Source organism: Saccopteryx leptura, chromosome 8 (genome assembly GCF_036850995.1).
Source record: "Saccopteryx leptura isolate mSacLep1 chromosome 8, mSacLep1_pri_phased_curated, whole genome shotgun sequence".
Classification (NCBI taxonomy): Eukaryota; Metazoa; Chordata; class Mammalia; order Chiroptera; family Emballonuridae; genus Saccopteryx; species Saccopteryx leptura.
Window position 1 is genome coordinate 77,961,553 of NC_089510.1, and position 13,787 is coordinate 77,975,339.

At 40.4% G+C, this 13,787-nt stretch overlaps 1 protein-coding gene across 5 annotated transcripts in view; it reads left to right on the forward strand.

Annotated features, from left to right (window-relative positions):
• The window catches only part of TBL1XR1 (TBL1X/Y related 1), a 188,417-nt gene that overhangs the window by 85,758 nt on the left and 88,872 nt on the right, over positions 1–13,787 (forward strand). For 3 of the 5 annotated variants that reach the window (XM_066347914.1, XM_066347913.1, XM_066347917.1), the window contains one exon: positions 13,395–13,468. The exons of 1 other annotated variant lie outside the window; for it this stretch is intronic. The gene's annotated coding sequence lies outside the window, so the exon portion shown is untranslated. Of the gene's footprint in view, positions 1–7,569; positions 7,664–13,394; positions 13,469–13,787 lie in introns of those variants that run through there. One more of the 5 variants, XM_066347915.1, reaches the window with a different exon arrangement.

Below are 13,787 nucleotides of genomic sequence, written 5' to 3' on the forward strand. Positions count from 1 at the left end.
GAGGACCTGTAATTTAGTTAGAGGATACAGCATGTCCAAAGTCATGAGAGTATGGGGGTTTGGAGGACTAAAAACATACTTGTGAGGTAATACCCTAGACATAGAATGTAATAGTGTTTCAAGATTGATTAGCTGTAGGAGATGAAGGAGGACAATGAGCCATTATTTTTAGCTTGGGTGAGTGGGAGGTTGGAGCGATACACAAAGGTAGGGATATTGGAAGAGGAACAAGTTTGGGTGGCAGGTGAATTAGATTTACACATAGTAAGTTTAAAATGCTTTGGAGACATCTCTGGGAAAATATGGGAGAGGAAAAAACTTTTCTGTACCCTCCCAAGTTCTTTCAGATGGTCTAATAATTAAAGCTACCTGAGACAGGTTAACGAGAAAATACCCACATTTCATTACATACATATGTATGGGAACCCCACATACATAATAGAGTCAGAACCCCCACATATGAGATGTTCAAAGACAGAAAGTTAAAATGAAGTTAATATTCTGAATTAACTCTGCGTTGTGAGTTTTTTTCATGCTTGCTGACCCCCGGGAGTGAGTTTTTTTTCAAAAAGTGAAATTAGTTCGTTACACTTTATTTTTTATTTTTTATTTTTCTGAAGCTGGAAACAGGGAGAGACAGACAGATTCCTGCATGCGCCCCACCGGGATCCACCCGGCACGCCCACCAGGGGCGATGCTCTGCCCCTCCGGGGCACTGCTCCGCCGTGACCAGAGCCACTCTAGCACCTGGGGCAGAGGCCAAGGAGCCATCCCCAGCGCCCAGGCCATCTTTGCTCCAATGGAGCCTCGGCTGTGGGAGGAGAAGAGAGAGACAGAGAGGAAGGAGAGGGGGAGGGGTGGAGAAGCAGATGGGCGCTTCTCCTGTGTGCCCTGGCCGGGAATCGAACCCAGGACTTCTGCACGCCAGGCCGATGCTCTACCACTGTCGTTACACTTTTATTGACTTAAAATCATGTTTGTTGGATAACCAATTTATCGAAACAAGAAGAACATACATTGCTTTTTTTATTTAATGTTGCCTTACATATTTTTAAAATACGAATTTTTGCACGATCGTACTCAGGGCGGTCAGAAGGTACCAGGACCTACATGAACTGGCGGTGCTCCTCAGATGGGTAAGGAGTGAGGGAGGCCCCTGAGGGCTTGAGGGGGAGGAGGTCATTGCAAGGTGGTCAGAGGAGTGGATGTTCAGTAAGTAGTGGTTTGCCCTGCCATGCAGATATGAGTAAGGCCCCTAATTTAAATTCTTTAAGGGAGAGGTAAAACTTTCTTACAAGCACTGGGTTCTTGATGGCCTTTAGCTCAAAATACTCTGCATGCCGAAGTGGCACCCTGTTGGACGGGCCTGTTTTGAACCCCTACAGGGAGAATGATTGCAGTTGGCTTCAAGGTCAGTAGACCACTATTTTAAAATTATCAGACAAATTGAGAGCATGTCCTTGATGGATTGGGTACCCTGGGAGCTATGCCGAGGAGACTATTATAAGAGGATATTAGTTCCTCTGTGCAGCTCGGGGTTTCTCAGCCAGGTTAGACTCCATACCCTTCTGTTAGTTCTTGCCCCTGGTACCTGAGTAATCACGTGTGGTCAGGGTGTGTGTGTGTGCAGAGTCCTGGATTGCGTGTTTTGCTGACCTGTCTGTCCTGATACTAACTACCCTGATAGCCTTCTTGTCCTATAACCTGAGCAAACAGGTTCTGGGTGTGGCCTTCTTAGAGTTTGTGAGTTCCTCTTCATTGAGTCTACCTCATCAAAGTACTTTTCATCTATTTGATTAGCCTGGACTTGAGCTTGATTGGCCAGTGAACAGTCACAACAGATTTTCATCCTCTTTATGGGAAAGGATATTTTCTGGGTTATTTTTCCTCTTAAAAGGAAGAGGTAAGATTTTGTTGCTACTCCCTTACCTTCAGAGATTTGCCCTCCATTAATCTCATTTAGTGCTCGTTGGGATCCGGGATTATATATAATTTAATGATGATATAAATTACAAGTTTTAAAGATACTCTTACTTCTTTCCAGTTTACAATCGAAGGTATTGAAAAGAGTTTAAGCCAGTGTTCACAGTTCTAGCTTTGTGTGTTTGCACAAACCATTTTCATTTTCTTCCTCTTTGTTTGTTCTACTAGAGAGTATTGAACACAGTGGGAAAAAACAGACAAGACCAGAGGTTCTTAAGCATGTTTGAAGAAGTGTTGATCTGTATCTACATTTGTGTTTCATTATTTTCACCTAACTAGGTATTTATGGTAGTAATGGTAGTTAAATAAATGTAGTAGTACTAGGACCAATGTAAACATTTGCTGGATATTTAGACGTGTCTGTCTTCTAAACTCTAGTAGGATTTAAGTGACCAGACATTTCATTTCATTCGCATTTTTTTTTGTTTTTCAGTATTATGTGTCTTGAAAAAGTTTGAAGCTTTTTTGATGTTAATTTTGTAAGAATGCTTGTATGAAAAATAATTTGACTGCAGAGGGTCTGGGTGACAATTATGAAAGTTTCTCTAATTTAGCATATGTTCTGGTTTACATTGGATAACTTTTCTGATGACCTCCATAATATTACAGTGCTGAACATTTAAATACTCCTGTCATTCATAATTAATGGCTAGTATCTCTCCTAGGAATTACAGCTTTATAATATACAGGAGATATAGGATAAGCAAAAATGGATAGTTTAGGAAGAAATTGGTGTAATTGAAACATAAACGACCTATTTTGTGAATGTGGATGTTCTAGGTATAGTTTCCAACACTAAGGTGACAACAAGATAAAGTCCATTTTCTTGCATGATTGCCTGCAGAGAACATAGAATGTACGATAGCTACCTGATATCTTGCCAGCTCTCAGTTGAAATACAAACTAGTTCTGATCATTCTACTTACTGCAGCCTGGAGACAAGAACTCCTCCCTCCTCCCTCAAACTTTTGAGTCCCCTACCCCTTCTCAGCTTTTTTTTTTTTTCATAGCGCATGTCACTATCTGTGTGCTCCATAATTCTAAATTCTGCTGGCATTTAAATTCTGGGAGGGCATGGGTCTTTATTCACTGATCTGTTTTAGTAAATTTTGTTCAATTGTTGGTAAAGGGCTAACTTAATAGTAACAATATTTAATAGAGAGGTTAATAAACTTTTCTTCCTTTTTCCCCTCTCTTTTCTTCTGTCCTTTCTCCCCACAGTTCTGTTGTCTGTTGCAGGATAAATCTTACTTACAATCAGGTAAAAAAGAAAGGAAAACCCTACTATATAACTTGGCTTTCAGATAAACATGGGTTTTAAATTACATTACTTCCTGGCCTCCTGAAGAAGAATTGGACTTTCTTCTTGGTGTGCTATTTTTGTTTTTTTCTTGTTTTTTTTTTTTTTTTAGTAACTAATGCATTGCTAATGGAGAGAGTTCATTTATAGTAGGCAGGTCCTTTGTTGTTAATGGAATCTTTGGTTGCTTTGATATTAGAGAACTTGAAAAAGATAAGAACATTAACAGTTTGTCTTAAATATAATTTAGTCTATAGATTTATGGATTGGTTTAAAAACTAATTACATTGGCCCTGGCCGGTTGGCTCAGTGGTAGAGTGTCGGCCTGGCGTGCAGGAGTCCCGGGTTCAATTCCCGGCCAGGGCACACAGGAGAAGCGCCCATCTGCTTCTCCACTCCTCCCCCTCTCCTTCCTCTCTGTCTCTCTCTTTCCCTCCTGCAGCCAAGGCTCCATTGGAGCAAAGTTGGCCCAGGCGCTGAGGATGGCTCTGTGGCCTCTGCCCCAGGCGCTAGAATGGCTCTGGTTGTGGCAGAGCAACGCCCCAGATGAGCAGAGTATCGCCCCCTGGTGGGCATGCCAGGTGGATCCCAGTCAGGCATATGCGGGAGTCTTTCTGCCTCCCCGTTTCCAACTTCAGAAAAATACAAAAAAAAAATATATATAATAATAATAATAAAAACCCCAAAAACAAACAAACAAAAAAACTAATTACAAATACACAATTCACTTGTTCATTTCCAGATTTATCTGTAAATTATATTATGATTTAGGATTGTTAGAAAATGTGAAAACATCTTTTGTGGTCAGACTTTAGTTTACATTATAGAAGGGGTTTTTGGTATCTGATATTAATTATATCAGAAAGCTAAAATATAAGCTCAGTTACTCTTAGTTTAAAATACATGTAATAACTCATTTCTTTCACTTACTACTGGGTGAACATTGGATAGTATTGGCAAAATTTATGGGTAACATTTTAATTTGTTGCCTCTGTTTGCTCTGGTCAAGAGGATCCATTTCCAGGACTACTCTGTTATTTCTGTGGCTTCGTTGTTGTTGTTTGTTTGTTGGTTTTTAAAATACTTCCCATAATGACTAATATCATGGAAAGTCATTAACAGCTTCTTGCTTAGAACCTAAAGTTTTTTCTCTCTCAACACTATATATATATACATTCTTAACCGTTTTGTGCCCCCCTTTAGTTTTATTTATTTTTGTTTTTTGTTTTTGTATTTTTCTGAAGTTGGAAACGGAGGCAGTCAGACAGACTCCTGCATGTGCCGGACCGGGATCCACCCGGCACGTCCATCAGAGGGCGATGCTCTGCCCATCCGGGGCGTCGCTCTGTTGCATCCAGAGCCACTCTAGCGCCTGAGGCAGAGGCCACAGAGCCATCCTCAGTGCCCGGGCCATCTTTGCTCCAATGGAGCCTCGGCTGTGGGAGGGGAAGAGAGAGACAGAGAGGAAGGAGAGGGGGAGGGGTGGAGAAGCAGATGGGCGCTTCTCCTGTGTGCCCTGGCCGGGAATCGAACCCGGGACTCCTGCACGCCAGGCTGACGCTCTACCACTGCGCCAACCAGCCAGGCCCCCCCTCCCTTTATTTTTGACAGAGACAGAGTCAGAGAGAGGGACAGATAGGGACAGACAGACAGGAAGGGAGAGAGATAAGAAACATCACTTCTTCCTTGCAGCACCTTAGTTGTTCATTGATTGCTTTCTCTTCTGTGCCTTGATGGGGGGGGGGGGCTACAACAGAGTGAGTGACCCCTTGCTCAAGGCAGTGACCTTGGGCTTCAGGCTAGTGACCATGAGGTCGTGTCTGTGATCCCATGCTCAAGCCAGTGACTTTGCACTCAAGCTGGTGAGCCCATGCTCAAGCCGACAATCTTGAGGTTTTGAGCCTGGGTCCTCTGCATCCCAGTCTGATGCTCTATGCACTGCGCCACCGCCTGGTTGGGCACCCTTTTGTGTCCTTTTAAGCTATATAGTATTTGTAATTAGCTGATATTTATTAGTACTCTGTGAGAAAACATCTTTAGGGATTTAATAGGATTGGTACTCTCTTATTTTTAAATTGTAGTTAAAAAAAATAAAATAATAGCCAAACTCTGTATCCCTGTTGTCAAGTCATTTAATACACCATCTCTGCAGAGTGGAGCATTATGTAATAGCCTCCTTGTACCGGCCACGAGTCTGTGGGACTGCTCATGGTTTCATGGGTGTAATGTGAAAGAGCTGAGTTTTCAAACAGAAAGAGCCCAAATCCTTTGTTCTTTCCTTCTTACTTCCACTGTTTTTTAAATGTCTGAAGATGGCAGAGAATACTGAAGTGTTAATACTCTTTTTTGATTGAACTTCATTATTATGTATAGTGCCACATGGTATGCTCAAATGCCTTAGAAAATTTTCTTCCCATAGGATGATTACCATATTTTTCGCTCTGTAAGACGCCCCCCCCCCCCCCCCCCCCCCCCGTGCGAATGGAGGGGAAAATGCCCGTGCATCTTATGGAGCGAGTGTTCATTTTTATTAGCTGCTGTGGGTTCCTGGACAACTAGAAAGAAGAGTATTTGAGCATTAAAGTCTCTTCTCATTTGTTAATAACAGTGCTAATGGTTGTTAATACTGCTGTTGAGTTTACATTGTTGAAATATTATTGTGGTATATTTTATTAAATTTTTTAACACACCATTTGATTCAGAATATTTTTTTTCTTATTTTCCTCTGTAAAACCCTAGGTGTGTCTTATGGAGCAAAAAATACGGTCTATAGTTTTAGGAGAGAGAAGCCTTGATCTGTCCCTTTTTTTTTCTGTTACTTTAAGAAACAAACAAAAATAGTCTTTATACCTCATTTAACCTAAATGCTTCATCCTGGATCTGTGGAAGTTTGTGTGGTCTGAATTACTTTATGGCCAACACAGTATCTTCTGTTGCTTTTTTGTGTTTCTGAATAAAGTTTTACTGGAAACAGTAATACTCGTTTATTTAAATATTGTCGCTGGCTGCTTTGCACTTTAATAGCAGAGTTGAGTACCTTTGACAGAGACCATGTGACCTGCAAAACCAAAAATATTTTCTGGCCATAGCTTGACAGCTCGGACATCTTGGTATAGCGATGACTGGAGAGTAAGTAAGAAGGAGTGTTCGTACCCACCTCGTTTCAGTGAGTGCTTATTGTAGTTGAGCGATGGGCAGGGAGACTAGCAGTGTTTTGTATTGAAGTAAATAACCATTTAAGAAGGGTTGTCTTCTTTTTTTCCATGACTCCTGAAATGGGATAAGGGTGTGGGGGTGGGGGATGCATGAGCCTTTATCCCCTTTGTTTGTATGTTCTGAGTGAATCAGTCAGAAAGACAGCACTGCATGTATTTCCTGGTTTAAATGTTTGCTTTTAAATTGGTGCAACTGTAATTGAAAACAGTTCAATTTGGCAAACCAACATCAGGTGAGAATTTGGCAATTTTTACAATTATGAATATGTCATTTATTTTATTGTGTACTTAGAATGAATTATGTTAGAAGATAGGCTATCCCTGTTTTTTAAAAAGAATGTAGTATTTCTGAGAGCCACTTTAACTGTGGTAGTTAAATGAGCAATTTGTTTTAACTTACTGAAGGTAAAGCATATGTATCAATTTAAAAAATACAAAGTCAAAACAACCGGTTTTAAGTTTTTTCATGTGAAAACCTGTATAGACATTCTCTTAGTAAGGACACACAAGAGTTACTTCTTTTAACTCTTTCAGTAGTAGATAGAAATATAACATTTAAAAATTTTGAACCCAGGCCCTGGCAGGTTGGCTCAGCAGTAGAGCATCAGCCCAGCATGTGTAAGTCCTGGGTTCGAGTCCCAGTCAGGGCACAGAGAAGTGACCATCTGCTTCTCCACCCCTTCCCCTCCCATAGCCACAGCTTGAGTGGTTCAGTCAAGCTGGCCCTGGGTGCTGAGGATGGCTCCATGGCCTCACCTCAGGTGATGAAATAACTGGCTGCTGAGCAACAGAGCAGCAGTCCCAGGTGGGCAGAGCATCGCAGGTTTGGAGACTTGCCAGGTGGATCCCTGTCAGGGCGCATGTGGAAGTCTGTCTCTGCCTCCCTGCTTGTCACTTAATTAAAAAAAATAAATTAAAAATTTGGATCCAACACCTAGTTTATTTAATTTTTTTAACTATTTTTTTCATTTTTTAATTATTTATTTTATTTATTCATTTTTAGAGAGGAGAGAGAGAGAGAGAGAGAGAAGAGAGAGTCAGAGAGAAAGAAGGGGGAGGAGCTAGAAGCATCAACTCCCATATGTGCTTGACCAGGCAAGCCCAGGGTTTCGAACCGGCGACCTCAGCATTCCAGGTCGACGCTTTATCCACTGCGCCACCACAGGTCAGGCCTTGTTTAATGTAAATACAGTTTTTCTTTGTGTCCAAAGTATTTTAATGACAATTTTTATTTTATTAGTCATTTGCTGGCATTTTTTAGTTAAAAGAAATAATTTAAAAGCTTATCCCTTTCTGTTACAAAGTGAAAGTTGAAGACTTAGGTTTTCAAGTGTGATTGGCTCTCTGCTTCAGCGAGAGGCCACATGTATCTATTGTCACTGTATTGTTACGCTGGTTAGGTATGTTCATTTTTACTCAGCGTGGTCACACTAGCCAAGGCAGCTACAATGTTCAGGCACACTCCAAATATGATTTGAAGGTAGTATCTCAATGATTAACCTTTCTTTGAGTAGTTATGCTATCATATTAACTCACAAAAGACAACAAAACTAGACAGTGCAGTCATGGGACACAGCAGAGCAGGATGTGAATGGGCAGTTTGTGTCTTGCACGGAAGTACACAGCCAGAGGCGAGTGGTGCTGACGTGCTGGGCATGCTCTCACCACAGTGTTCCCCATATGGGGCTGTGTCCTCTCAGGTGGGAGGGCTCCTTTTCATATCTCTGTATTATTTTTAAATGATTGCATTTGAATCATACGCTGGGCACTATTGAGCACTTTATAAATATTGTTATTCAACTCGACTATTTTACAGAGGAAAGAACTGAGGCATGGAGAGGTTAAGTAACCTTAGTTTTAGGTCCTGGTTGGGAGTGAAATCTAAGCTTTGTGGCTCTGCAGTTCAGGATCTGAACCCTCTGTGCTGTAATAGGGCTTCTCTTTTTTTTTCTAATTTATCCTGCTTGATTCTGATTTGTACAAAGGTGCTCTGGGTGCTCTGATGACAGCACATTGGAATGCCACATTGGAAGGAATTGGCAGGGCACATACCACCTTGTGGGCAAATGAGTTTGTAAACTCTGTACTTTTTGAGTTTGCTTGCTTTTATTGTTAAAACCGGCGCTGGTCTGAAATTGCTAAATTACCTTCCTGCTTGGGAAGGGCCATTGTTATGCTAATGTATGCTGGAGGAGGGGTGTTTGTGAGCTCAGGTAATTTTTTAGAAGGAAGAAGAAGGAGGAGAAGAGAAAGAAGCCAAGATAGAAGGGAAAGAGAGAGAAGCAGTTTTTCAGAGTAAGAAGCCATGTTGGCAGATGGAGAACCAGAGGTGGCTGAGACTGGCGGGGGCCTTTGATTCTAAGAAAAACCAGATGAGGCAGTGGCTTTGGGAGCCCTGAATGGAAAGGGAAGTGTTATCCCGCTTTTGTTTACTCGCCAGTGGGTTGCGAGGCTAGAATAAAGAAATGGCCCACCATTTTTTGGCTCTGCTGTTTCTTTACCGTTTGCTCGAATTCAATGAGAACCTGCATGTGCATGGCCGTGACAATGATGGCAGCAACTACTGGTCATACACACCCCTTATCTTCACCTATGATGACTTCCTATCCCTGGTGGGCAAAGCGCGGCTCGGCTCGTGAGACACCTGCGGCTCTTTGGCTCCTTGAGTGTGGCTCTTCCACAAAATACCACATGTGGGCACTACCTCAATAAGGAATGTACCTACCTATATAGTTTAAGTTTAAAAAATTTGGCTCTCAAAAGAAATTTCAATCATTGTACTGTTGATATTTGGTTCTGTTGACTGATGAGTTTGCCGACCTAATTGAATGAGAGATCTGGGTTTTGTTTGAACATTTCCATTGATTTGTGTAACAGTTTTTTTAAAAGCAGAAAAAATACCTTTCTATAATTTCTACCTACTACTTACAGTTCTATTACATGAAGCCAGTCTCATTTTGTCTTTATGTATCTCTATTTAAATGCAGGTACCAGCTGTGCTCCTTCTGTTCTCTTACTGTGGTAACTCCCTTGTCTTACTGGGTCTCTTTCTGTCTGAGGTGTTCTCATTATTATTGTTCCTTTTCTAATTACTTTTTAGGAAAAGGGTTTGAGTTGAGATGTTAATCTTAAAATTAAATTAATAAAATGTTTAATTTACTTGATATAGTGTGTCTCTCACTCTAGTTCTGAGAACCACTCACTTTGCTATTCTTTATTTGAAAGAAGTGATTCTTTGGGACCTCCTCATCAGATTAATAATTAGAATCTGACTAGTAAAATTTCTCATCCTGCTTTTTGGTGCCCCCATTGGAATCATGTGGGGGAGCTTTAAAATGCACCAATGTGCAGATTTGACCCTAGACCAATTAAATCTAAGAGAGGCACCCACTCTGTTGCAGTTAGGTTAGAATCTGGTAAGGTATTTCTGTGGGACACAGTTAACCGAAGACCCAGCATCCCTGGTAGAACTGTTTTTGTTTCTTCTTGGAATGTATTGTTCAGCAGACTGATTTTTGTGTCATCCTAGCCTAATTATTCAGATTTTTAGTCTCTTGAATCAAATATTCAGTCTTTGGGAAGGGTGAGAAACCTAATAAGATCAAGGAATTATGTCAGGTTTTTTTCTTTTAACTTGTTAAGTGCCAAGGTATTGTTTATGTGATCTGAAGCAAATTTGGAGAAGGCTAAGTTTGATTTTTTTCTTCATCCTGTTATTTCTTACATCCTTATACTATTCCTGCCACCTCCCATCACCCTTCTACTTGTTTCTACCAAACTACTATAATAAATGTTTAGCTGCTAGCAGCTTTGTGTTAAGAAGAAACAGTGTAATACCTGTCATATTTCTAAGGCGTCATAAATTATAAGGTGCACTATTAACTTAGTAACAGTTTTTTGAAAGCGAAAAAGAAATTAGTTACAGTTACACATCATTAATGTACCAATATTTAAAAAGTTACTGATAACAGCCTGACCTGGCAGTGGATAGAGCATTGACCTGGGAGGCTGAAGACCCAGGTTTGAAACCCTGAGGTCACCTACTTGAGTGTGAGGTTACCAGCTTGAGCGTGGAATCATAGACTTGACCCCATGGTCTCTGGCTTGAGCAAGGGGTCACTGGCTCAGCTGGAGCCCCCCTCTCCCAGTCAAGGCACGTTTCAAAAGCAATCAGTGAACAACTGAAGTGCTACAACTACGAGTTGATACTTCTCATCTCTACCTTCCTATCTGTCTCTCTCTCTTGCTTAAAAAAAGAAAGGAAAAAAGATGTTCATCAAATCACTATTGTGATTTTTCCCTTAAAGCAGCAGTTCTCAACCTGTGGGTCGTGACCCCGGCGGGGGTCGAACTACCAAACACGGGTTTTCCGATGGCTTTAGGCGACCCCTGTGTTTTGGTCATTTGACCCCTACTTGGGTTGCGACCCACAGGTTGAGAACCACTGCCTTAAAGACTGTAATCTAGCCTGATCAGGCAGTGGCGCAGTTGGATAGAGCATCGGCCTGGGACGCAGAAGACTCAGGTTCGAAACCCCACGGTCACTGGCTTTTAGCCCAAAGGTTGCTGGCTTGAGCAAGGGGTCACAAACTAATGTAGGCCCCCTTCCCCTCTCCCCTTACCGATTAAGGCACATATGTGTAAAAGCAATTTGAACAACAAAGAGGCTGCAATGAAGAATTGATGCTTCTCATCTCTCTCCCTTCCTGTCTGTCTGTCCCTTCCTGTTTCTGTCTGTCACACACCCCCACACAAAAAGACTATAGTCGAGCAGGAAAAGTTAAATGAGTGAGTGAAGAAAACAAGGGAAGAGAAAAGAGAAACTGAGATTTGAGACATATTTGAGCGTGGTGAGAGAAAGACTCATTGACCCACAGAAAAGGAAGGGTGGAGTACCAGGAGAGGAGGAAAAAGACTGACCGCTCGGATGATCTGATTCGGTATTTTCCCGAGGTGGATGTTGGTGTTGTACACATCCCAGTAGTGAAAACAAGTATCTATCCTAGAGCTCAGTGCTTTATTGGTCTATTTATGTTCATTTTAAATTAAAAACTTACTTATGTTTAATGTAGAGGTTCAAATATATATACCCCTGTTGTTGGCTTTGGTATCAGTTATGTATAACATATGGAATGCTGAGGTGGCCGGTTCAAAACCCTGGGCTTGCCTGGTCAGGGCACATACAAGAAGCAACTTGAGTTGATACTCCCCCCACCCCTTCTTTCTCTCTCTCCTCTCTCTAAAAAAACAAAATCAGTAAATTAAATCTAAAAAAACCAATAGTAACAAGAAAATGGTAGAGCCCCTCCAGCTACTAGAATGAGCTTTTCCTCTGCCATAATCTCATCATTTTAAAAACTGAGATTATCAAGCAAGCTGCCTTCACTGTTGGTATCGATGAGCCGTGCTCTAAGAGTAAGTTGTGCCTTGAGATATCAGTTAATGATGCAAAACCACGATTAAAGGACATTTAAAAGTTAAGAAACTAGAATGTTTTAAACAATATAATAGCACTGTAAATAATCTTTCTAAAAAAATTTGGCTTTGTGTATTTTACAGTGTACATAATTCAGTAGCACATATGAACTATTTATAAATAAATAGAATGAATGTATGCCCCAACTTTTTTCTGATAAGGGTGCTCTGCAGATTTTTGGATAACAAATTGCCCTATGTGGCTCAAAATTACAGCTCAAAACATGAAAATTTTCTAGTAAAATAATTGATGTTCATAACAAACAGCCCTGAGGTAAACAGAACCTAGCAGTAATCTATATAATTTTTGTTGGGACTCAGTCATGATATCTATAGAACATTTCTTCAGTGGGTGGTGGAAAGGATCTGCCAACTAGCTCAACAAGTGTTTTGTACCAAAAAGCACTGGGGCTCATTCCTCCTCTTGAAACACCAAAGGTGGATGGGATATTATATGTCTATGTAACCAATTGTAATTTCAGTTAAGTGTGTGACATGTTTAATAAATGTGATTTTAATTTCTAGATTTTCTTATAATTTAAGTTATATAGTAGCACTAAAGTTTTATATGGCTGTGGAATTGGCAGTCAGCACCAATGAGAGTTCCAGTCAATTAAAGATAAATCTGAGAGGTCCAAACTTCAAGGATTAAATATTTTGAGTTATTCAGTGTATTTGCTTAGTTATCTTTTTAGTATATCCTTACTTAATTTACTTGTTAGGTGACTGAGGTAAAGCTCTTATATTCCTTTCTGTGGCATCAGCTTGTGTGCTTAAGAAAACTGCTCTGCCCCAGTACATGGTGGAACTTGCACTGCTCAGTGTCTCCTGTGGGAGTCACCGTTCTGGCAGGGTGTGTGGAAAACCACTTGTATATTTACCTAAAGGTTTATGGAAAATAATGTGCTGTGACCTAGCAATTTAGAAGACTGGGTAAACTCTGTACAATGTAAACTCTGAAGAGATTAAAGTTCAATACAGTTTCGTTGAGATGGTTTCAAATCCAAGCGTGTATTTCTCTTTATTAAATAGAATATAAAGACTGTAAGTTTAATACCATTCTTCAAGGCTCCTTGTCGTAGATTACTAACATACTATACTGGACCCTTTTACAGGAATATTTGCATAAGTTGAGTTGAATCTGGGTCAGTTTGAGCAAACTTACCTCTTGAGTCTCATTTTGTTCATTGTGCCAATTTTTAAGGAATGTTTTAAAGATTCAGTGCCTGCTGCATGTTATGTACTCAGAAATTACTTTTCTTGTGTATATTAATAATTGCTTAGGGGAGAAATATAGTCACAGGTGGAGACCTTAAAGACATAAGTGAAGAGTATTTTGTACATAGAGCATTTGGCAGGAGGAGTCTTTTAAACGGAATTTGTTTAGGGTACACTGAACATTCTACTTTCCTCTCTCTTAGCGTCAGCAACAGCAGCTTGTGATTGGTGGTACCAGATACTCAGTTGTACACCCCACATCAATGCACTGCCAATGGTAAGAATCCTCCCACTCTGAATGCTGAGTGTTCTAATTGCTTTTTAGTATTCACTTATTTTTAGGAATCTATTAAACATTTTGAAAGTTTCTCACACGCTCACAAAATATACATGTGTTCCCAAACTAAAGAAGTGTTTTTTTTAAATGTGTAATTTAAGGTACTTAAAGTATTTTTTGATTATTTAGTATAAAAAATTAAAAAGGCAGATCCTTGTTTTGAAGCTTTTTATTTTCTATAGATTTATAACCTCTTTGTTATGGTCATCGGGATGGAAAGTATTATTGTGTAATGATAACCCTGTATTTTAACAAGTAG